The sequence below is a fragment of the Chrysoperla carnea genome, chromosome 4 (genome assembly GCF_905475395.1).
Source record: "Chrysoperla carnea chromosome 4, inChrCarn1.1, whole genome shotgun sequence".
NCBI lineage: Eukaryota > Metazoa > Arthropoda > Insecta > Neuroptera > Chrysopidae > Chrysoperla > Chrysoperla carnea.
In genome coordinates, this window is record NC_058340.1 from 20,185,005 (window position 1) to 20,209,519 (window position 24,515).

The 24,515-nt window shown below is 28.0% G+C and overlaps 1 long non-coding RNA gene across 1 annotated transcript; it reads right to left on the reverse strand.

Moving 5' to 3' along the window:
- Positions 1-373: 373 nt before the first annotated feature.
- On the reverse strand, positions 374-1,642 carry LOC123299049. The gene is made up of 3 exons (XR_006535298.1): positions 1,553-1,642; positions 690-862; positions 374-539 (listed from the first exon to the last, which is right to left on the reverse strand). It is a non-coding gene; the product is annotated as an uncharacterized LOC123299049 (long non-coding RNA).
- Between the last annotated feature and the right edge of the window lie 22,873 nt (positions 1,643-24,515).

A 24,515-nucleotide genomic window follows, 5' to 3' on the forward strand; every position in this document is an offset into this window, starting at 1 on the left:
CTGATCGGGACCAGATCAGGCAAACTTTATCAAGACCCGATCAGGAAAACCTTATCGGGGCCCGATCAGGAAAACCTTATCTGGACCAGATAAGGTGTGTAACGCAGATGATGTACCTGGACCCGATCAGGAAATCCTTGTCGGGACCCAATCAGGAGAACTATATCGGGACCAGATTCGGAATTCCTAATCGGGTCCAAATCAATCATCTGCGTTACATACCTTGGCTAATCCAAATCCGGTATGCCCGGTCCGGGCCCTTTCAGAAACAATCTTGTAAAAATTATTACACTATTATTATTATTGTAATTAAAAATATTATTTATTATATATTAAAAATTGTGTACACAGCAAAAAAAAAAATAATTTTTAAAAAAGTGAACAAAAAAAAGTTATTTTTTTATTTTCTTGTTTTTTTATCCTGGCTACTCTGTGGCCATCCCAATCTTTAGCATTATTTAGCACTGACGATAATGCTTGATGCAATTTGGTGTCAGGAATAATATCTTGATTTTTTTGGGATTTTTGTCTTACAGCAGCTAAAATAAAAAATTTTAATTAATTATGTACGTAATTAAATAAGTAATAAAAAAATAATAATTATAATTATGTATAAAATAATAACATATGATTAAGAAATAATTAATTAGTTGTCAACGAGAGTAATCCTGCAATATAAAATAACTTACATCCTTTTTATACAAGTGAAAAAATTTGTATCTTTGAAAATTTTTTTGTTTTGAGTTGCTTTTACCGCCACAAACGACAGTGCTACGTCTCTTGATATATATGCTCGAATAATATTATCCATGTTACGAGTAATGGTATTTTTTCCATCAAGACAATAGTATAAACGTTTATTCTGGAAAAGAAAATTTATTTTAATTATTTGTGATTATATAATTATAATGATGATATCAAGTATGACAACTTCAACATTGTCAGAGTCACTATATTAGATCTTTCTTATATTTATAAAATCAATATATCCTCAAAATTTCTTTTGGCTGTTCCTCCTCCAGACTATTTCCGCCAACTTAAATATTTCTGATTTTAAATAATACTGAAAATACTGAATAATTTTGAAAAAAAATTCATCAAAATCGGAGCTGTTATTGAGGACTCCTGACTAAAAACATATTCTGATGCGACTATAAGATGAATTTAAAACGAAAGATTTGATTATTACGCCAGTAAAATCTTACCAAAAAAACAGCTAAAATCACATAACGCGATGTAAAGGTACATTTTTGATTTGCAATTCCGACCCGTTAGGAGAGTGCAAAACCACATTTAGCAATCAAAAAAGAGGTTGTGCTACCGGCGTAATAAAATTTTCGGACTTTTTTCAGTTCAATTCAAAAACAATGAGCTTTTGGCAAGAATTGCTATTATCATTTGAAAAATAAACTAAATTTGGAACAATTTAAGCCGACCCACAGTTCCGTATGTCTAATACTTTTTGGGAGATGAAGCTTGAAAAATTTCAAAAAGATAAAATCAAATAAACAAAAGATTATCGTTAATTAATAACTTAATATTTTATACTAACCTTGTATGATTTACGGAATTAAACTTCAAAATGAAGCTTTAAACACAACACAAATTTATAAATAACCTAATTGTTTCGTTTATTCAGTTTTTTTATCAAACTTATAAATTTCACTTATAATTTATTAAAACTCTTGGTGTTAATGTACAAACTTGTTAATGTACATTTGTTGAATAGTTGACTTATATTTGTTATTTGTTAATTATTAGTCGGGTTTAATTAATAAAAGACCGCATGGATTTCATGATTTTTATTCAATGTCAAAATATCCTCTAACCTAACCTCATTCTACATTCTTATGCCTGGCCTACACGTGTACATATCATATATTTATGCCTGAGATATACTCTTGCCTGACACTTGTCACTTGTATATAAGTATATACATTTAAAGTAAACATACGATGAATACTTGCAAATAAACAGGTTTGTGTTTGTCTACATAAATGTTCTAAACAAAAATAATATATTCACATAAAGTGACCACATGTTTGACTATCCTTTAAAAAATATAATCTATCCAAAAAGGACAAGATTCAATTTTGCTTATATTACAAATTGATAATGTTTATACTTCTTCAGGTGAAAAAAATATTACAATTACTGGGCAAACACTAGAAAAGAGAAAACCAATTTACAACTATCCATGTTCATCAGAATCATTAAATATGTGGAAAGTGACTAGAAGAGATTCCAATATTATCACTTGTTCATTAACTAACATTGAGAAAAAAATGATTTGTATTGACTTAAGTACAAATCAAAAAGAAAAATTGTAGATATGTAATTCCTTTACTTCATACATGAAACACTCGCATAAAAAATATTGTATTATGTTGACTATGACATTTAATATCATAGCATACTTTGTTATTAAGTTATGTCATTATAATTAAATATATGCATTAAATTTTTTTTGTGTATTTTTCAAATTTAGGAACATGATATGTAATCCTAAGTTTATGATATCGATGTAACTTAAAAAAACGTTTATTTATCAAACATTAAATTTATTATTATTACTCTTATTATTATTTCACCAGACCAATTATATTGAACGATTAGATTCATTAAAATTTATATGAAAAATATTTTGAATTGAATTAAATTATCATTTATTCCATTATAGACAAATGAATTTTAATCTGATCTGATACAAATACAACCTAACTCATGGTATCAACATGGCATGATGTGAAACATGTCATATACTTGATAATCTTTTATATTATGATAACTGTATCTAGTCCTGATTCGGTCCTGATGCAGTATGCCTTACCATACTTGATTAAATTTTACATCAGGCTTTCCTCATCTGGTCCAGATCTGGTCCTGATGCAGTATGCCTTACGATACTCGATTAAACTATACATCAGGCTATCCTCATCTGGTCCAGACCTGGTCCTGATGCAGTATACCTTACCATACTTGATAAAATTTTAGATCAGGCTATCCTCATCTGGTCCAGACCTGGTCATGATGCAGTATGCCTTACCATACTTGATTAAATTTTACATCAGGCTATCCTCATCTGGTCCAGACCTGGTCCTGATGCAGTTTGCCTTACCATACTTGATTAAATTTTACATCAGACTATCAACATCTGGTCCAGACCTGGTCCTGATGCAGTATGCCTTACCATACTTGATTAAAATTTACATCAGGCTTTCCTCATCTGGTCCAGATCTGGTCCTGATGCAGTATGCCTTACGATACTCGATTAAACTTTACATCAGGCTATCCTCATCTAGTCCAGACCTGGTCCTGATGCAGTATGCCTTACCATACTTGATTAAATTTTACATCAGGCTTTCCTCATCTGGTCCAGATCTGGTCCTGATGCAGTATGCCTGACGATACTCGATCAAACTTTACATCAGGCTATCCTCATCTGGTCCAGACCTGGTCCTGATGCAGTATGCCTTACCATACTTGATTAAATTTTACATCAGGCTTTCCTCATCTGGTCCAGATCTGGTCCTGATGCAGTATGCCTTACGATACTCGATTAAACTTTACATCAGGCTATCCTCATCTGGTCCAGACCTGGTCCTGATGCAGTATGCCTTACCATACTTGATTAAATTTTACATCAGGCTTTCCTCATCTGGTCCAGATCTGGTCCTGATGCAGTATGCCTGACGATACTCGATCAAACTTTACATCAGGCTATCCTCATCTGGTCCAGACCTGGTCCTGATGCAGTATGCCTTACCATACTTGATTAAATTTTACATCAGGCTTTCCTCATCTGGTCCAGATCTGGTCCTGATGCAGTATGCCTTACGATACTCGATTAAACTTTACATCAGGCTATCCTCATCTGGTCCAGACCTGGTCCTGATGCAGTATGCCTTACCAGACTTGATTATATTTAACATCAGGCTATCCTCATCTGGTCCAGATCTGGTCCTGATAAGGCTTACCGGATATGGCAAGCCTTATTCTATCCTGGTCCGGCCCAGATACATGATCTGGTTGAACCTTACTTACTTTCTACTCGGGAGTCTCTAAAATTCGTCAAGGGAATAAACGAGAAATCATTATTAAAAAATAATGCCATATGTGCTTATAAACGGATTTTATAAAAAATAACCTTAAACACGTGTATTCAAATTAATTATTACCAAGTAAAGAATATCTTCATTACTTTTCTAAGAATTGATTTTTTTTAAATATATATATTTCTTTTTTTTTCTTTTCAAATGTACATTTCATTAAAATATTTTACTTTGTTACATGAAAGAAGTTATAACCATGCTTTAATCACGAATATTGCTGTTTCTATCATTATATATTATTGTCAATTATTTTATGTTTCAATAACCGATGCCAATTAAAAGTACTAATTAGGTATATATCAAAAACAAGAAAAAACATTTTAAAAAAATAATAAAAATGAAATTCTTATTCTTAATTAGAAAGGTCATCAAACAAGGCCATTTGAAATAGCAATGGAAATTAAAATAGTTTATTTAAAATAACTTGCCCAGATGTGGGTATTTAATGTCAAAAAAGTCATCTGAATGATTTGAAACGCTTTCAGTTTTTTAGACTGAAAAACAGGCAATTTATCTTTCTATAATCATAACGTACTAAAACATTGAAACAAGTAGATATACAAATAATTTCCTCTTTGAACAGAAATAAGAGTTTTTAAAATAAATTGATAGTGTATTTTGATTTGCGCTCGAATTTCCTTACAGGAGTGAATTTTCAAAACGGAAACCATAAGAATACACAGTTTTCTCACTAAGCAGAAAGTAATCAAGATGGTAGTTGTCCATGTGCTTTTGTTTTCAAGGATAAGTAAACAATTTGGGTGCAAAAATTAAAAAATTTCGTCTTATTGTTTATTAACCGACTTTAAATTCAAAAAAGGAGGAGGATCTCAGTTCGACTGAATTTTTTTTTTTTTTTTTTTTGTTGCCTCAAGACTTTCGATTCGGTAAGCCGATTTGATGTTTTTTTTTTTAAATTTGAAAGCAGGTGCTTCTCGTGTGGTCTTATTTCAATTTGGTGTATTCCTGACAATGTCATCCATGAGAAAACCATATATGTCTTAAATATGCATTAAGTACGGGCGCGGTAAATGGCCGAATAACTCAATATCACGCCAACCGATAATGGTTCTTTTGATAGTGACAAATTAGTTTGTGTACTTCTGATTCACTAAAATCACAAACTAAAAACTTTTAAGAAAAAAGATAATCGACTTCAAATAAAACTATTCCAAAACAAATTATTATGCACAAATTAACAATAATATAATGTAGTTACAATTAGTATTATTTTTGGAGTCGGTGTCAGCCAAGTTAATATAGTAAACTGTTGTCACAGTTGTTTCCTTGGCTGACACCGACTAAAAAAATTACAATAATTGTAACCCCATTATATTATCGTTATTTTTACTTTTTAGCCCATATTAATTTGTTTGGGAATAGTTTTTTTTTTTTTTTTTGTTTAAAGTCGGTTATCTTTTTTGTTAAAAGTTTTTTTTCAATTTATAATAAATAATGAAATAATAAAAATAATTTTATTATTAGTGTATGACAAGTGTTTTATTTGATCTCAAAATTTTACGAACTTGTGTTCATTCTCAAGAGATTCAATCTGAAAATTAACGCAATTGGAAAAATTTTGAGATCAAATAAAAAACTTGTAGTCATACACTAATAATAAAATAATTTTTATTATTTTAATTATTTATTATAATATAGTATGTCCGACCAAAAACCTAATATAAATTAAATTTATTTATAAGTTGACTATTGTGTTTGGTTTTTCATTTTACATTCAAACCAAATTCCTGCTTATTTATAGGCATTTTGTTATGCTATGAAAAAGACTGAGGAGGTAAAGTTTTGATTTGAATAGACAGTTCTAATCTGTCAGTTGGATTTAAACGGATTTTGTAGTCTCTAATTATACTGATAATAACAATGTACGGACCAGTTAATCGATTAAACATGGAGATTTATTGCCGCTTTATTTAAATTTTCCAAGCAAATGACTACAATCTGCAAAATATCGATGGCTTTTATTTATACAATATAAACAAACAAAAAATTTATACAAAAAAATTGATTTTTTTTTTATGTAGCCGTAATATTACTAAAAATTAATATATGCCTTATATCATAATTGCAGTTAAATATGTTAAAAAGCATGTCATGTTTCACAATTTTAAGTTTCTGAAGTGTATTGTTTTCATAAAAAGATACCAGATTTCTCTATTAGAATGAAGAAGTTCCTAATAACATCATCAAAATTAAAAATTACATTTAAAATAATAATGAAATATGAATGTTATAGATTTTTTTTGTAAAAATAATAGAACATGTTTTCAATCTTGAAATAATAATCATAAAGAATAGAAGTGTTCTTACTACATTTTGCTATAATTAATATAATTACATTTCATATACAGCATGTAATAATAATATAAGTTCAGATTCAGATGATGCGATGATGAAATCAATAAACGAACACATTATGATGATGTTTTAATATTGATAGTGATAGTAAATCGTGTAATATTTATTTTAAAATATTATTTTATAAATATCAGATGACTGCAGTTTTTAATTTAGGTAAGCTTGTTATTATACTAAGATAATTTTTGTTAATTCAGTATTAAGATTAGAATTCGATATATGATCACGGTTGCCAGATCCTAATTTACTAATCCTATCATCTTATCGCTTTTTTTTCTTAAACTATTACTTTAAAGATTTGCCTTAAAAACTTACTTATTACTTATTACTTTTAAGATTTGCCTTAAGTACTTGCATTTATACTATTTGCTTTTCTTGAAAAACTTGGCCAGGTAAACCGGAAAATATCATAGAATACATTATCCGGGAAATATTATATAAATCAGGCAATCTAAGAAATATAAAAAAAAATTATCCCACAATATAACTGTTTATTTCGTTTTTCGACTTTAACGTAAGACATTATTTTTAAAATAAATTGCGATTTTGCTCCAATTTTTCTGTGACATAAATAGGTATTTCGACAACCAAGTATTCATCATCAGTATGAATTAATAATTACTATTATGAAGCGTATGTTACTTTACTTGTTGATGATAATTTGGTGACAGTGTGCACGGTGCATACCAAATAAGCAACGAGTAATCGCTTTATAAAAGCAATTACGATGAGCTAATTCATACGGATGATGACTTCTTGGTAGCCAAAATACGTAAATATATTTCGAAATATTCTAGATTTTTCATTCATTATCTTCTCATCAATTTTTTTTATCCAAATCGCAAATCAATTTTATTTTCTGATTTTTAATCTAATTTTTTGTAATTTATCGGGATGCTTTAAGAAGTGCAAAGGTTTTGTTGTCTCTAATTTGGTAATATTTTATATAAAAAGACAAAAAGACCCAAAATACAGATCCATCAATGGCTATAACAGTGGTTCTTGACATTCTCTCTACCATATAGGACTTCATTTGGGATTACGAGCGATATTATCAAAATAATCGACCAAACGTCAAAGAGCGATACTTTTTTTGAGTTAAAAATACTATTTATAATAAATTCTTAAAAACACATTAAAAAAAAAAATTATGAAAACACGAAAAACGTTTTTTGTCCCAAACTTAATAAAACTCACTTTTCAAGGTTATTTTGATCAAAAAGGTACACAAACCTGGTTTATTTGATGATTAGACAATTTCTTGGTGAGATTTTAGACAATTTTTCAATTTCGATAATATAACTTGCCAAAACTACAATAATTATTTAGTTTTGAGGACTAGTTCAAAAAAATAAAGTTTTATTTATCCACGGTCGAAAGTGCGAATTTTTGCTTCTGTTGGGAGGCGTAATTTTGGCCAAAAGGACAACAGTATACATCACGCGGGCAGGAAATTTGAGAGCTCAGAACTGCGCGCCATGATGCACTTATACTATTATTAGACCATTGGATATCCTAACTAAACTGTTCAATTCGGCATAAATCTTCGTTTATGGTTTACCACAAATAACTCTAGATAAGAGCCTGGAAATATTCGCCTGGTGCTCTAAATTGAATACTAGTGTAATAGCTACCTAATACATCGCGTAAGTAATGCAACATTCATACAGCCTTCATCATAATCTAAATTATAATAATACCTACATGAAAACAAAGATTATTAATTACAATGAATACTTATGATGATGATCGATTGATTATTATTATTATGATTATCACATATCGATTGTACAATATTTTATTTCATAATTTTAACTTAAATCTATAACATGATGATCTTAATATGGATTCATTTATTTACCTTTTACTATTATTAAGTGGTATATTACTTTATACTCTGTTGTTAAACTTAATACAAGGTTAGTTGAATGGATTTATTGGTTCGTTCCAGGTTTATGATTGAAATAAAATAATTACTGTGAAAAAAGTACTAGCTAGAAGGAAAATATGTTTTTGACATAGTAGCACGTTATTATTTTTGTACTTAATTTCTTAAGTATTTAGATCCTTGACTCAAGAAATATTTACTTGTTATAAGAACGTGTCAAATAAATAATAATTACTTCAATTAAGTCATTTGTTTTTCCGTATCACGTATGAATATTTAATAAAAATGCAGTATATCTCACATAAAATGACATACAAAATCAGTTTATCAAAAGTTGAACACAAGAACGGATCGAGAAAAGAGTTGAAGGCGATTAATATAAACTTTCCACGAGTATTTTTATAGTATTTATTAAATTTCACATTTAGTTTGCTTTGTTGAAGAAAGAGATGCAAAACACGCCTGTCTGGTTGTTAAGATATCAAGTAAAGGAGTTGCTCTAGGATAGCATCCCTCGTATACAGTTTTAGTCTTTTTAGTCGATATCTGAAATTATTTGTACAATCATCAAAGGCATTGAATTTTTGTATTTTTTTGCCCCCGAAACAAAAAAGGGGTGACCGTTATGTGTGTCTGTCGTGTATAAGCTTGACAGTTATTTGTGTCTGTCTGTCTGTGTGTCTATTAGTGGCATCGCAGTGCCTGTAACCGATTTGGATTTTCTTGTCTCGATTGAAAGGTTATTTAATGGGGAGTGTTCTTAGCTATGTTTTATGTGCGAATTTAGGGATCCGCACCCAGAACAAACTAAAAAAATTGGCGATGATCCCCAAAATCCGTTTAGTTTGGAGAAAGCTCTAAAAAAAGGTTATTTAAAGAAGATTGCTCTGGGATACGTTTAAAGTGCTAGTTTAGAGTTCCGTATCCGAAAATTTTCTCGAGTGTTTTTTATATTTTGTAAATTTCACTTTAGTTAAAAATTAGAGAAAAGAACTTTTCCTGATTTTTTTCAATTTTCTGGTTGAAGCTTCTGACTTTTGAACTGAAGAAATTGCTCCGGTATATCAGTCGTAGTACAAGATTTTAGTATATCTCACTAATTTTTAACACTACTCTGGGTAAACAATGACGTTTTTCTTAATTGAGAGAATTTTGGTCTAACCACAAAAAATTATTTTTATTTTCAATTTTCCTTCAATTTTGTATTCCTTATTGGTATTTCCTAAAAATCGCTAAATCCTTATATTTTGAATCAAATGTGAATGAATTTTCGAAGTAAGCTAAAAATTGGTTTTAAGGATATATAAAAATTTAGTCTGGATGGGACTTCCAACAAATTTTTGGGGGCAGTATGTTTATATAATGACTGCGAACTAAGCAAATATTTCAACATCAATAAATCTATATTTGGTTACTAAAATGTATAATTAAATTATTAATTAAACATTATTAATAACAAATATTATTAAATAATAATATAAACATTTCAGTTGACTGTTTTATTATTAACACAGTTATGATGATCATTCTACAAAACTTTCAACACTTATCAAAAATGACTTTTATTTTTTCAATTTAAGAAACCAAAATTGATTTACATCTTGTGTGGAATCAGTTGTCAGCTGTCATGTCAGAAATAATCAAAACATGAACTTTAATATAAATATAAAAACACTAAATGGGTCCGTAGATTTTAAATTGGTTCATTAATACTTTAAAATTATTTGATCCAAATACAATCACCTTTTTTCTATTTTTAACTTCCTGATTAGGAAAATCACTTGGTTAGATATACTTTTTTGAAAGTTTGAAACTTTTCTGTGGTTGACCCGGTAGAAACTATGTCGTATCGTATCTCCGTACATTATAAATGTAGCGCTTACTTCTATATTTATAAGATATTTGTCTGAAAATTAAAGATATTAGTTTTAGAAGTCAAATACGTGTTTAATTCTTTCAAGAATTTTATTTTAGCTACTTTTACTTTTTACTGTACCTTTTGCATAATGAATCAAAGTTACCTACGTATATACAATTTTCGATTCTTGTTGAGCAATAATTTGACAATTTGCGGTTTGAGCTACAATTTATTAAATCTAAACTCCTAAAAACGAATAACCTTTGACAGAACTTTGTACATATTATACACAATATAAAATTATTGTTAAAATGATGACATCATACCATTATTACGTCATACTTACATACATTATATTCAATTATTTTAACTAATTTATTGTTATCATTGTTAATTATGAGTACACATAAACATAATGCATCAATTATAACCAATTTGTATATTAAATAACATATTCATGTTATTAGTGTTTTTTTTTTTTTATGTTTTAATACAATTGTTTAAATAACTTTTTACAGTTAAATCTGTATAAAACAATTTAATCTTGTAAAGAAGGGCATTTTTTTGCCGATTAGCTAAGCGAATTACCTCAGAGATGGAAACAATAACACATTTTTCTTCGTCAATATTACATTTTAAATTTTTCAAAAATTACAAGAGCACTTTTTTGTTTAGAGACAAGCAACTTTGCAATATTACTGATCAAAAATTTAAAAAAAATTTGTTATTTTGAAAAAATTTTGTACTTTGCTGTTTTTATTATTTGCAAATTCGTGTTACTTTGATTCATGAAAGTTGACTTTGTATTAAAATTTTTTTATGGAAACCATTTAATTCTTTGTCAGACAGTTCTTAGAATAAATCATATTTATCGATTTTCTTTACGAATTAAAATTACTTAAAAAATTTTAATTCTCCAAAAATTCTCAAATAATTCAGTATAACCACATAAAATTTTTTTCGTCTATTCTTGGTTTAATAAAAAAATATAATTGGATATTTTTAACTTTTGGTCTATACTTAACAAGAAATTTGCTTGTAATCATCTTCTTTGAAAGACCTGCAATTTAATCATGTTCATTGTAACCAATGCAGCCAACATTTGCCACTGCACATTTATAGCTAAAGTGAAAATGTTACAAAAATATTACAAAGATCTGTGGAACTGCACGCCCCAGTAGCAGGTTAAAATACCTTTCACAAAAATGGCAAGCAAAAAACATTTTGTTTCGTTTTTTGTAAAAAAAAATATTTTGTTTTTTATATTTTAATTAATTTGTATATCAACATTGAACAAATTATAATAAGCAAAAAAAGTTAAACTCTGTATATATTTAATTGCAAGTTGTTAATAGTTACAAAATACAACAAATATATAAAATATTATTTATAGTTTAAGTAATGTACTCTGTATTATGCAGAGGTGTAATTGGTAAAGTGAATGGTTAAGTTATCACATTCAACAGTGCAATCCACGCAAGGACACATGTCCCTTCGAGGCAAAATGTATTAATACAATAAATGTTTACATGCATCACAAAGTGGCTCTCAATTTATTTTCACTATGTTCTATGTTCTAGAATCTAGATCTTATGAAAGTGATCGATAAAAGTGCCTTAATATGTCGTGTTGCCTCGTAAGAAGTTGAAAATTAAGCTCAGCTTTGCCTAAATTGAAAAGTTCACTGCATCGATAACATATGAATAATTTATTATCCTTTTTTATATCACATGCATTTATTCTTAGTAGAATGTTCACAGAAATTAAGGCAACTAAATTTGAAAGCAGTTATTCTCAACCGATTGAGCTGGAATTTTGTATACATGTTTAGTTTGGATGACAATAAATGGTAAGCTAATTGGCATCCTGATTTGCACATCACTTTGGACATATTTTATATGCATGCCTTTTTTAGTCTCAAATTAAAAATTTTAATAAAAAAATACTTTCAAGGACAAGCTTTTACTGTACAAAAACAAGAAAATAATTTTTTTTAGCAATCACTCATACCTAATTATTTGTAAAAGCTTGAGGTGCTTATTGTAAAATCTAAGTAAATCTAAGAGATTCCACTCGAACAAACATAGTTACACACATACATTGACATGCTCTGAGTCATTGTTGATATTTTATTTTGAGCGCCTCAAGCATTTAACAACATCCAATCAAGTCACTCAACTCCTAAAAAAATTTATTTTCTACTTTTGAGTATAATAAAATATTGCCAAGTTTTCATAGTGGTTGTCAACAGCCGTAGTTAAGGAAAGATTATTGTCGAAATTTGAAAAAAAAAACCTTCTGTCTACCTCGATGTGGCCAAATAAATGTGAAATTCTTAATTATAATATTTTCAAGGTAGAAGATGAAGAGTTTTCCATAACCAGTCAGTATTGTAAAATAAATAAACGTATACCTACTTACATGAAACAAACACATTATAAATGATTTTTCTATTGATGAAAGATTGAAAATATCAAATCATAAATATAACAGAATTTTTATATGTAAATAATAATAATAAAATATTGTAAAAAGCGACCACACGTTCTTTAAATAAAGAATAAATAAATTTTATATTGTTTAGAAACAGTAGATACTTGTCACGTCATTAAAATTTTTATTAATTGACATTTAATTTGATACATAATAGTACACTTTTCAAGTTAATTAGTAATTATAATGTGTATTAAAGGGCTTGTCCATGTCGTTTGTAAAATAATTATATTAATTGGAATTAAAACATGTAATAATGATAAATATCAGCCAGCATCTTCAACACATATCGAACAAGGTCCGATCTAGCTATTAAGTCGCTCCGGACGAAAATAATATTCACAGTCCTTTACACTAGCGCCATATAAGTCATAAGCTTGTTATTCAAAAGAAAATCTAAGTCTATTGGGGCTTCCGAACAAGTATACAAAATTTCATGAGAATATATTTGTAAGTATATATGTAGGTATGACTGTTGAATAATTTCTCAGAAACTACTTAATAGACTGAAATTCGAATAAATTTTTTTGTATTCTCTTCTCTATTCAAAAATGATTTCATACCCAAAGAGTTGAATCTTTCTTTCCTTTTAGGCATTTCATATTCTTTCTTTCGACTTGACTTGCCCATGTGCTGCCTCATAATTTTCTCGAAAGATTTATTCATTAAAAAAATTATGTGAAAGACAACAAAAGTATCATTTCTTTAATTAAAGAAAAAACTTAAGAAAGCTTATTTTGTTGGGCTGCTAAGTATGGTAATTTTTAAAAGATTTTTCTTTGAAGCGATAAAACCATTCCCAGATAGCCTATAACCACTAATTAGATTGGACCCTGACAATAATGTTTTCCTCCTTGAATTCCAGGTGACGAAATTGTTTTTGGCGATTAAAATAAACCTTTTAGATAACCCTAATCGATTTTTCAATTATATTTTTCAACTAATTTGAATCATATTTTAGACATTAGCAATGTAAATGTGACTTGCAATTGATTTCATTTCAGGTGTCACATTTTACAAGAAATTTTCTTGAAGAATTCCTTTTCTTTTCTAGGTTATTAATAAAAAGACGAAAATTTTTTTCACGTTCTTATACAAATCAGTCAAATAAATGAAGCACGTTTCTGTGATTACATTGTTAAGGGACCTCCGAACACGTTTTCAACAATTTTACACAACTTATTGAATTACTTTGACTGATTTAATCTAGAATACCTACAAATTTGTTTCCCAGGAAGAATTACCCGGTAGCGCCTACTCGTTGCCATAATTTTACAACAAAAAACAAAACAGGTATACAATTATTTATTGCATAACTATTATCAAAATTTCAAAATTACGTTCCAAAATTGAAGACTATATAATACAAGTCATATCGAAAATACGTTTTTAAACACTATTACTTCTATAAAATATCTTAAAATTATGATTATTTTTATCAAAAATATTTTATAAATAAAATTCCCAATTAAAAATGAATGTTTATGAAAATTGGTTTAATTTATCGATTTTTATTAAAATTATAATTGGGTATATAAAACTAAATTTTATTAAATTAAAAATCGCACAAATAAATTGATTAAGAAAATCATACTGTGAGATAATGTTTTCCGTAATTCAATTTGCAATAAAATATACAATATATGAATTACAAGTATTAAAAACTTGCACTGCAGATCGGAGCTCAGTAATTCCGATTCACTAGTTGATTCAAATCATCATTATTGATTCAGATCTTTAAATCTTTCTTCTATTATATATATATAAGTTTCTTCATATTGAGTTATACCAAATTTCTGCCATTAGCCCGCTTTAAAAGTATTATATGTAGAATTCGTTATAGTTTTGACAGTTTCACAAAAATAGTTTGGAACCAAAAAATTAAATTCTCAAGGCTTTTGAACCTTTAAATAAGCATAATTAATTGGATGGAATCAATGGTGAAATAAATTACCGGAAATGTTTTTAATTTTTAAAAATTTAACAAATAATACAACTTATATATTATTAAATGTAATTTTGAAATTACTTTATGTAAATTCTAACAAATTTTAAAGTAAAAGTTCCACCACTTTTAATGAGAAAGCCCTTACACTATTGTCCACGTTTAATTGAAAACCTCTTTTTTCCGCACTCAGCGGACCTTTCGAGTAATATTCAAGGAAAATGGAATAATATTCTGTTAAGCCCCTGAATATTCAAAACTTGATCATGTTAACTAATATTGTTATTGTTATATATAACGAACACATGTATTGTATGTACAAGAAAGTATGACATTCATTTTTAATTGCATTCGAATTAGAAGGTCATATCTTTCAAGTGTTTTCTAAAGGCACATTACAACATAAGCATATGTGGTTATTATAAAATAAATAAATAAATAATATCTCAACTAAGTTTTTTTAATTAAATATCATTTGAAATAATGAAAACATTATCTTTATTGGATTAGGTCTTACATAATTTATTTAACTGTCATATTATTTAATACAGTAATTATTTATTCTAATTTTGTTGTTGTTGTTAATTTAATGCAGGAGTGTCATTTGTCTTTTTAGAACATTTTTTTTTTGTGTTGCAAAATAATGCCCTGTCTTATTATTAATAATTAATATTTCATAAATTTGTATTGATATTCGACAATTTGAAAAATAAAAAAGAATTCGATAATTCGAAAATTTATCAATAAGTTTTTAATAGTCCTTGCGCAATCATCCAAAAACCAAAATAAAATATAATTATTAAATTTTTTACCACTATCTGTCTATAAAATAATTAATAATTGAAATTTGGCACCCCACGTTTTTTTACAATAATATGATTTTTTTTTCTACTATTATTTATTTTTAATTCATATTTTTATATACAAATTATTTTAGTTAAAAAAGTAATTTTTCCCAAAGATATTTTTAAAAAAACGTGTGGAAGAACGTTTCTTTTTTATTTTGACCTTAAACTTACGAAATGAAAATGTTTTTATCAGAACAAAACTTTGTAAACTTTAAAATAAAGCTGGCTTTGACAATTCTCGGTTGCATTTTTTTTTTTTTTTTTTTGGCAAAAAGTAAATAGAATCGTGAAAATAGTTACAACTTGATGTTTGCAAGATTTATCAGAATAAATTTATTATTTGTAATATTATTTTTAATATTTAATTGTTTTGTACTTTTAACTTAAGACATTCGTGTCTAAATTTTTAATTAGATTTCCAATTATTTTATTAATCAATGATTTATTGAAATATTTAATAATAATAAATAATAAAATACAATTTTATTTGCTTATTTCACTTTTAATTATTATTCATCATTAAGTGCACTAATTAAAACTGAATACAATTAATAAATTAATAATTTATGATTAAATCATATTGATTGCAAAATTTTTTTCCTTAATCATGAGGCTAGCGCCATAGAAAAATTGCCTCAAGGAGTGCAATAAAATAATCGTAAATATTAAAAAAAAAAAAAAATAAATTAAGTAGCAAGTACAAAACGATTAAATAATGAAAATAATATAACAAATAATAAAATTGAAATTTTTATTGAAATATTCAATGTTAAAAATTTTTTAATGGTGATTTTTAAAAACAAAAAATTGCCAACTTCAATGATCAGCAGGTGTGCCTTTTTGCACGAGATTTTGACTAGCAACCATATCCTACATAGCTCTCTTAATTTCCAAAGTCATTACCAACACTTCTACCAAGGTTCTGCTAAAATTCGACTGCCAAGTCTGTATCTTGTATGTATGTATGTAAATATGTTTGTAAATTTCTTTATTATCCCATATAAATCGACTCGTTAGATTTCGACAGTTCAGATATCGCTATATTCGTCTTAAAAACCCAAGTGGCCTTAAGTGGGTGTTTGAAAAAAAAGACAATATGGAGCATTTTTGGCGCGAAGTAGTTATACGAAGTAGTTTTAATATAGTATAATAAGAAGTTTTTTTGGTGCCAAGACACTAAAAAGTCTAAAATAAATTTAAAAAATTTCTTAAAAATATCAGTCCAGCAGTTTACATAGCGACTTTAATAGCCGGACCCATTTTAATCTAGAGCAGCTGGATTTGTTTCTTTCTTTTCAGAATTTATTTCAGAATTTTTTAATTAATTTAATTTTCAGAAGGATTGCATTTTCGAAAGCTTCACTGTAAATTTTGAAAATATTCTTAAAATTGCATCCCAGTCTTGTAAGCCTACGACAAGTCGTGCGAGATTAAGGCCAAGAGCGCAACACCGGGACTGTAAGTAGGTGTAAAAAGTAGATTTCGCCTAGCCGATAATTTGGCAATTATTTTAAATAAAATTTCAGAACAATTTGATTGATTATATATCAATGTCATTTCTGGTGGGTTCATAAAATTTGGATATACACTGGACGCTCCACATTCAATGAATAATGGTCACATCTTGTAGCCATAATTTATAGTGAATCAACCATTTTCGTTACATTATCTTAAATAAACGTTCTTAATCTTGAGTTGTGACTTTAAATATGTTATTTTTATTGATTTAATTAGTACAAGACACATATGTGACGGGCGATCACACACTGATTATTCGCAAATCTTCCCAAAAAATCTTTGTCTCGCTAATTTATTCATGACAATAAACTGTCGTATGAAGTTCTCATGTAACTTCTGTATAGATATAAAAGTTTTCCTTATAATGATCTTAATTGCTTAAAGTTTAAGTTCTTTAAGGCCGTCACATGACCAGTCAAGCTAGCAGCTATTTTGCATTCCTTGAATTTAAATCTAAGGTATTAAAAAATAAATATGCTATGAATAAAATTATGAATAACATATTTGCATCATGTAAATGTTTTTTAATGCTTTAAAAATATCGTAAATGATAAAATTTATACGTCAATTTGACTAGTTTTTCACCTTGGAACGTCAAAAACAAAGTTTTTTTATATTTTCTTTTTGGAAAGTGCCGCAAGGTAATGCCTTCTTTTGCATAAACAGAATCTGTGATAAATTTTCTTCATGGTTAATACTTTTTTGAATCTCAATCATCGATTAATTTTAATACAATTAACATTATTGTGAGTTCTGTCATAAAGTTCGCTGTAAAAGCAAAATTTAAAAATGATTTAAATCACAATTTTGCCGCGCAAGAGGCATGGTATTTCAACAATAAACTCACTCAATTGTTTGCTTTCACTTGTTTTATTACAGACATACGTACATAGCATACGAAAATTTGTATTTTCGAGTCCTGTTCAAGCAGTTTGTGTGAACATTCTCATGACGTTATTTCATAACAAAACTTCAAAAGCTTTCAAGGCTTCAAAATAAACCAACAATTTACTTTGATACCACGAGTTGTTTGTTTTTTATTCAAATTTCAAAAACTAACATTATTATCGAGCAACCCTAGTGATAAATATATCGGATTTCGAAATTAGCGAGCCATTTATTTAAATGCATTTTTTAATATAATTTTGTAGATAGAGGTAAAAAAAAAGGAAAATCATTTGATTAATATAAAATAATTGAAATGATAGCCACATTTCAAAGGATTTAAAATATAAAAAAAAGTATAAACATTTAATTGAAATAACATGTCACATAAAATTATAATATTATTGTACTTTGAAAATAAAAAATATGACATTTATTTTTATCATTATCACATTGGCAATATTCGTACATGTACGTATTATCTATATATGTGTTAATCGAATTCATCGAATTCGGCTTTTATTCGAATAATTTACTCACAGTGTTTATACCATGTATATATGTAATATATCAAGGTAAACTAAGTTTAGTCCCAAGTTTGTAACGCTTAGAAATATTGATGCTACAAACAAAATATTGGTATAGGTGTTTATAAAATCACCTAATCAGTCCATTTCCTTCTGTCTGTTTGTCGTCTGTCCGTCTGTCATCACGATAGCATGTGAGGTCGAGTTCGTAAATGAGCACATAGGTCAATTGGGTCTTGGATCTGTAGGTCCCATCCTGTAAGCCGTTAGAGATAGAACAAAAGTTCAAATGTAAAAAAAGTTTCTATAAAAACTAAACAACTTTTGTTTGAAACTTTTTTTGTAAAAATCACTGTTAACCTAAGAAGGAGCAAATTAGGTGCAAATTATATAGTATGTATTATATGGGAATATCAGTCATACGCGTATGACATATATGTGTGGCTATCTTAAAGTAGCCATCTTTCGTGACTTACATGACATAAAAAACAAACGATTGCGTAATCAACACTGTCCATACATGGTATTTCAAAAATTAACTCAGCCAATTGTTTTTTTCACTTCTTTTGTTATTGCTTGTATGGGATAATTTACAAACTTTACGAGATAATAGATAGCAAATCCAAATATTAAAATTAAAATCTACAGTCAGATCGATTTCACGAATACTTAATTACCAATGAAAATCTATTTGGAAAACGAAAAATTCTAAGACACTGGTTTACAACAATTTAGGACAATTATTTCAGAAACTTCTAGAGAAGACATTTTGGCTGAAAAATTATGACAATAGCAGAATTCGTCCATCGTATTAAAAAAATATCAAGTTTTAAAGCTACAAAGTAAAGTATTTAAATTATGATCATTCAATGGTTTTTGTATATAATTTTTTTAATCATAAGCAACACATGTACACACACATACATACTCATAGTCAATTGCATTGCAAAAAGTTAAATATCAAAATAAAAAAATGATATAAAATGAAATGCCAATGTTGTTGGTTTTTTTCTTCAGAGAACAACGAACAAGATTATTCTCTCAAGTTTATTTTTCACTGTCAATGTTAACAGCTTTGCCAGTTCCATCATAATAATATTATATTATATATAATACGTATGCATATTATAAAATAGGTATGGGAGAGTGTTGTACCTTTAATGACAATTATAGGACACTGAGTACACTTTTTATACGTGTAGCGGACCAAAGTAAATAGTACAAGTTTTCGTAGCAAAATTATTACCAGTACATTTTTCAGGGAATACGTAAACACTGATTTTGAAAAATGGTAAGGTGTACCGAGTGGCTCCTGATGGACTTGACATCAGGAGCTCTTGACTTGACTTGACATGAAAGCTCACGAAAATGACGTGTTTTAACAAAGAATTACCAAACTGCTTTCTTCTTAAAAGTCAAACTTGACAAGTATGCCTTACAAAATATTTTGCTACATTAGTTCTTTCCATTTAAAAATCACGCAAGATCCACAGAGATTTTGTAGATCGTGTAAGCTTAGTCTCCCGTAGGAATCAAGTTCCCACAATCTCTCCTATATGCTTTTTAAAACGTTTTTTTTTTTTTTTTTTTTTTTTTTAATATTGCAATGAAAATTTTTCTTAAATAGTCTTTTTTTTTGGTACTATTTTTGACAACTTAAGTCTTTTTGATAACTTATGATAAAAACTATATTTATATTTAAAAAATTGTAATCTATAGGACACTAATTTGAATATACTTTGGCCTAATTCCAACAATTATTGATGAAGGTCTACCATCCATATCTCGGAACAATCATGTTACGGTCAAACTTTTCGTTAAACTGAGATTTATGTAGAATGTAATTTAAACTAAAACACAATACTGTTAGTAACGAAACTGAAAGCAAAATTTCTTAAGAAGTGATTCATGGTCCATTTGTCCCCTAGGAGCAGCACTTTACTCTGAATAATATTGAATGACAAAAACTCAATATTCAAAATGATGATTTCATTTTGATATAATATAAACAAGATTATTTTATTTTATATTAATTGAAAAAAAGTTTACATTCAAAAGTGTAGTGATCTTTACATGTGCATCATAACAAATAAATTTAAATTAATAACTTATCATCGCATAAGGTCATATGCACGAGCTGTACCAACAAAATAATAGAAACAGTTACAGGACTAAGATCTTTTCACCATATGCCTGTAGCTCTCTCTGAAAAGAAACAATCGAAAATACATTTAAATTGAATAACGATAAAAACGAAAAGTTAAAAAATTTAACTCAACTCTCTAAAAGAGGGAAAAACAAAAATTAAAACTTAAAACTCGAAAACGCAAAAAATGAAAAGAAGCATGAAATATAGAGGAATATTCCTTTTTCTCTTAAATTGGGCTTCCAACCACAACTATATTTTTAAAACCAAACCTTCCAAATGGGATTAGGATTTGTATATTCCTTTATATTTTTTGCTTGTTTACAGATTTTGTATTTTCGTGTTTAAGTTTTTATTTTATTTTCATCTTTCGTTTAATCCAGCTTGCGTTTTTTAACTTTTTAACCATAATAAAAAGTTACACATACACAGTATCATTTATTTTGTAATGTGAACGACGATTTTATCCACTGATACAATACAGTACAAAACTACAAAATTTTGATTTTTTTTTTAAATAAAAAAATTTTTGTATTTTTTGATCACTCATAAGCAAAAATGTACTCCTGTGATTTTTTTATCTAGAAGCTTAGTTTCCGAAATAAAAATTCTTGGAAAAGTAAAAATGCAATATTCTTGAAATTTTAAAATAATAGTTGGGGATTCTAAGGGTTTTTTGCTCTTATATTCGTTGTTATTGAACATTAAATGCCTGGATTCAATTAAAATAATCGATTCATATGTTTAATTCACATGGAAATACGAAGCTCGAAGTTTTAAGCTACTTTTTTGGTATGTTATGAGGACCCCTTGGGAGAGTGTGAAACCACGTTTTGTAAGCAAAAGAAAGTTGTGCTAACTGTGTAATACGTGAAACACTGCAAAATATTTGGATTTTTTTCAGTTTTTCGAAGTATTTTCTAGAAAACTTATTTGATTTCATAAACTTTTCATAAGGCTCGCAAGTTGAAGGTATCTACAAATTTTCATATCCCTATCTTTAATATTTTTGGAATTTTTTTTTCAAACAAAAGTTGTTTATTTTGGTATAAAGAACATTTTTTATATTTAAACTTTTGTTCTGTCTCACTTAACACTCTTCTGTCACAGTTTAACAAACTGTTAGATACAGAACAAAACAAACTGTGGGTCGACTGTTTAATAAACTGTTGGTCGGCTTCAATTGTTCCATATTCAGTATATTATCAAAATGATACTAGCTAATTCCAAAAGCTCATAGTTTTTGAACTACAAAATTGAAAAAAGTCCGAAAATTTTGCAGTTTTTTTTTATTGAAAAACGTGGCTTCACACTCCCCTAAGGTGTCCGAATAACATATCAAAAATTAAGCTTTACATCGCCTTTTGTAATTTTATCTGTTTTTTTGTTTTTTGTTTTTTGTTTTTTTTTTTTTGTAAGATTTTACTGGTTTATTAGAGTTTCAGAAAATTGTAACCAAAATCCAAATCCACTGTTAAATATGCGAAGTCCTTGCTACAAATAATAAAACCATCTAAATATTTAGCCAATATACAGTATCCACTCACAATCTATATGATTTATCAGCTATAATATGTATGTGTATAAAAGAGTTAAGTTTACAAACAACATTACAAGGATTACTACTTCTAATATTGTATCAATGCTACTGTAATTACAGAAGCCAGTGAATTGTCGACGTAAGAGTGGAGTTTATTTATTTTATACATTCATACCATGCGATTATTTCTGTCTCCATTTATTATACCTATATTTAATTTAATTAAAGTGGAGTGCAGTTATTTAATTTAACATTGATGTTTTTTTCTGTTTTATTCTACTCTTTCTTCTTTAAATCAAAAAGTTATGTTTTTGTTGAATAAAAAAAATTTATATTTCTATGTAGAACAATTTTATATTAAACAATCCGTTCCTGGAAGTACGACCTTTATGATCAACTTTCCAGAATTTGATTAAAAAATGATTTCGTGCTCGTGGTGTGAAAGTAGTTACTTTCGTCCCACTACATAAAACGAAGTTACCAATTTTTTTCTTTGCTGCAGCGGCAAAAATTCATCAAATCTAATATAGTAAATATTTAGATTTTAATGATCAGGCCATAAATTGTTGCTTAAAATAAATAAAAAATTTTATCTTATCAACGCTACAATCTCTGTGAGCCACTTTTGCCAGTCTTTTTAGCACATCTTGGTGTTATAATGAGACGATTGCTGCACATTAGAGATACTCTATTAAATATTCGTTATTCTAAAATCATTTTTTGTAGTGTCTAGCTAAAATTACCCATAACTGGCTATTTTTACACATTTAATTAATTTCTAAACAAAGAAGCTACATGCTATCAATTCAGAACCTTTCATTCCAGCACTAACAAATTTATTAGAAGTGTGTATTAGTAATTTTTTCTAAACATTATATATTTTTTAGTATGTAACCATATACGTGTCTTATTACCACACTAATGTAATATATAAACATCTAAACCCAACATAACACTTACAGGGCTTTCAAAAAGTACAATAATTCCGCCTTATCTCAGAAATTCCGGATTTTATAAGAAATGACTAATATAAAAATTTGTTGACGATTTGTAGAAACGGAAAAATGATTTTAGCCCAAAATTTGATGTTGATCTGTATGGACTTTGAAAATTCAACTATAAAAAATTTCTCGTTGAGTCGAATCTATTCGGCAGTTTTTAAGAAAATTAAGTTCTGAAGTAAATAAATTGTGTTTTCATTTAACATAGTAAAGGTGATTGGCCCAATCCCTTATTATCCGTTTTAACTTCAATAAAATAATTGCCGTCTAGTTGCAGACATTTTTGCTAATGAAACTTGAAATTATTCGCCATTGTTACATCCCAAGTAAGTTTTGAACCACTTCGTGTAAGATCGGCCTTTTGTTGCCAGAATATTGTTGATAAAACGCTTGTACAGAATAGCCGGAATGATTTTTTATGTTGTTCAGGATGGTAATCAAATACTGTAAAAAATAGGATTTAAGTTTATTTACAGCTTTTGTAAAATCACCCACTTTCTCTGCCCTACCTTGTATTTTAGTTTCTATATCACGGGTAGGTGGCGATACTTTTTGAAAACCCTGCATGCACACAATACGTATTGTAAAAAGAAATGATAAAAATCTTTTTGAGAAACATGTATAGATGGTACATGTGTATATTTTTACGCGGCATCCACTTTGTACTTTGTGTAGTTTTTTTTTACATTTTAATATAGTTTTATCTTTAATTTTTACACACACACACACACATAAAATACACGAGTTAGGTACCATATTAACAAAAAAAGAAAAAAAAATAGCAGTTTGTACAGAAAATTAAAATACCAATATTCATAAACCACGCAAAATTTCTGAGAATGTAATTACTTATTATTTAAGAGCTTCGGAAATTTTGGAATAAAGGGAACACCATAATTTAGTTCGGTATAAAAACATAGAATAACTATGAAAAACAAATTAGATTTCTATATACGAGGTATTTGTATTCAATTTTGTTCTTTTGCAATTTATATGGAAAACGGCAGTCAAGTGGCTGCCTCTATTATTGAAAACAAAATATGCCCTTTTTCCACTGACGCCAAAATGCGGAAAATAGTGACTTTCAGCGCGACACTTAAAATTACACAATATTTGCAGGCATGTAACCTTGCTTTCCTTGATCTTATAAAGACTTAAGAGTAAATAGGCAAGCAAGAAAATTCGAAATGTTGTCATGGCAATCAAAACATCTAATTTTATTTTAAAAAAAGTTCAAAATTTGCCCTGATATCGTTGGATATTTTGTAAAAAACTGTTATACAGCACTATTTCCTTTGATTTTTCGTTCCCGAGATAAGATTATATTTGTAAAATGTAATCACACTATTTAAGTAAAATCAAAACAGATATATATATA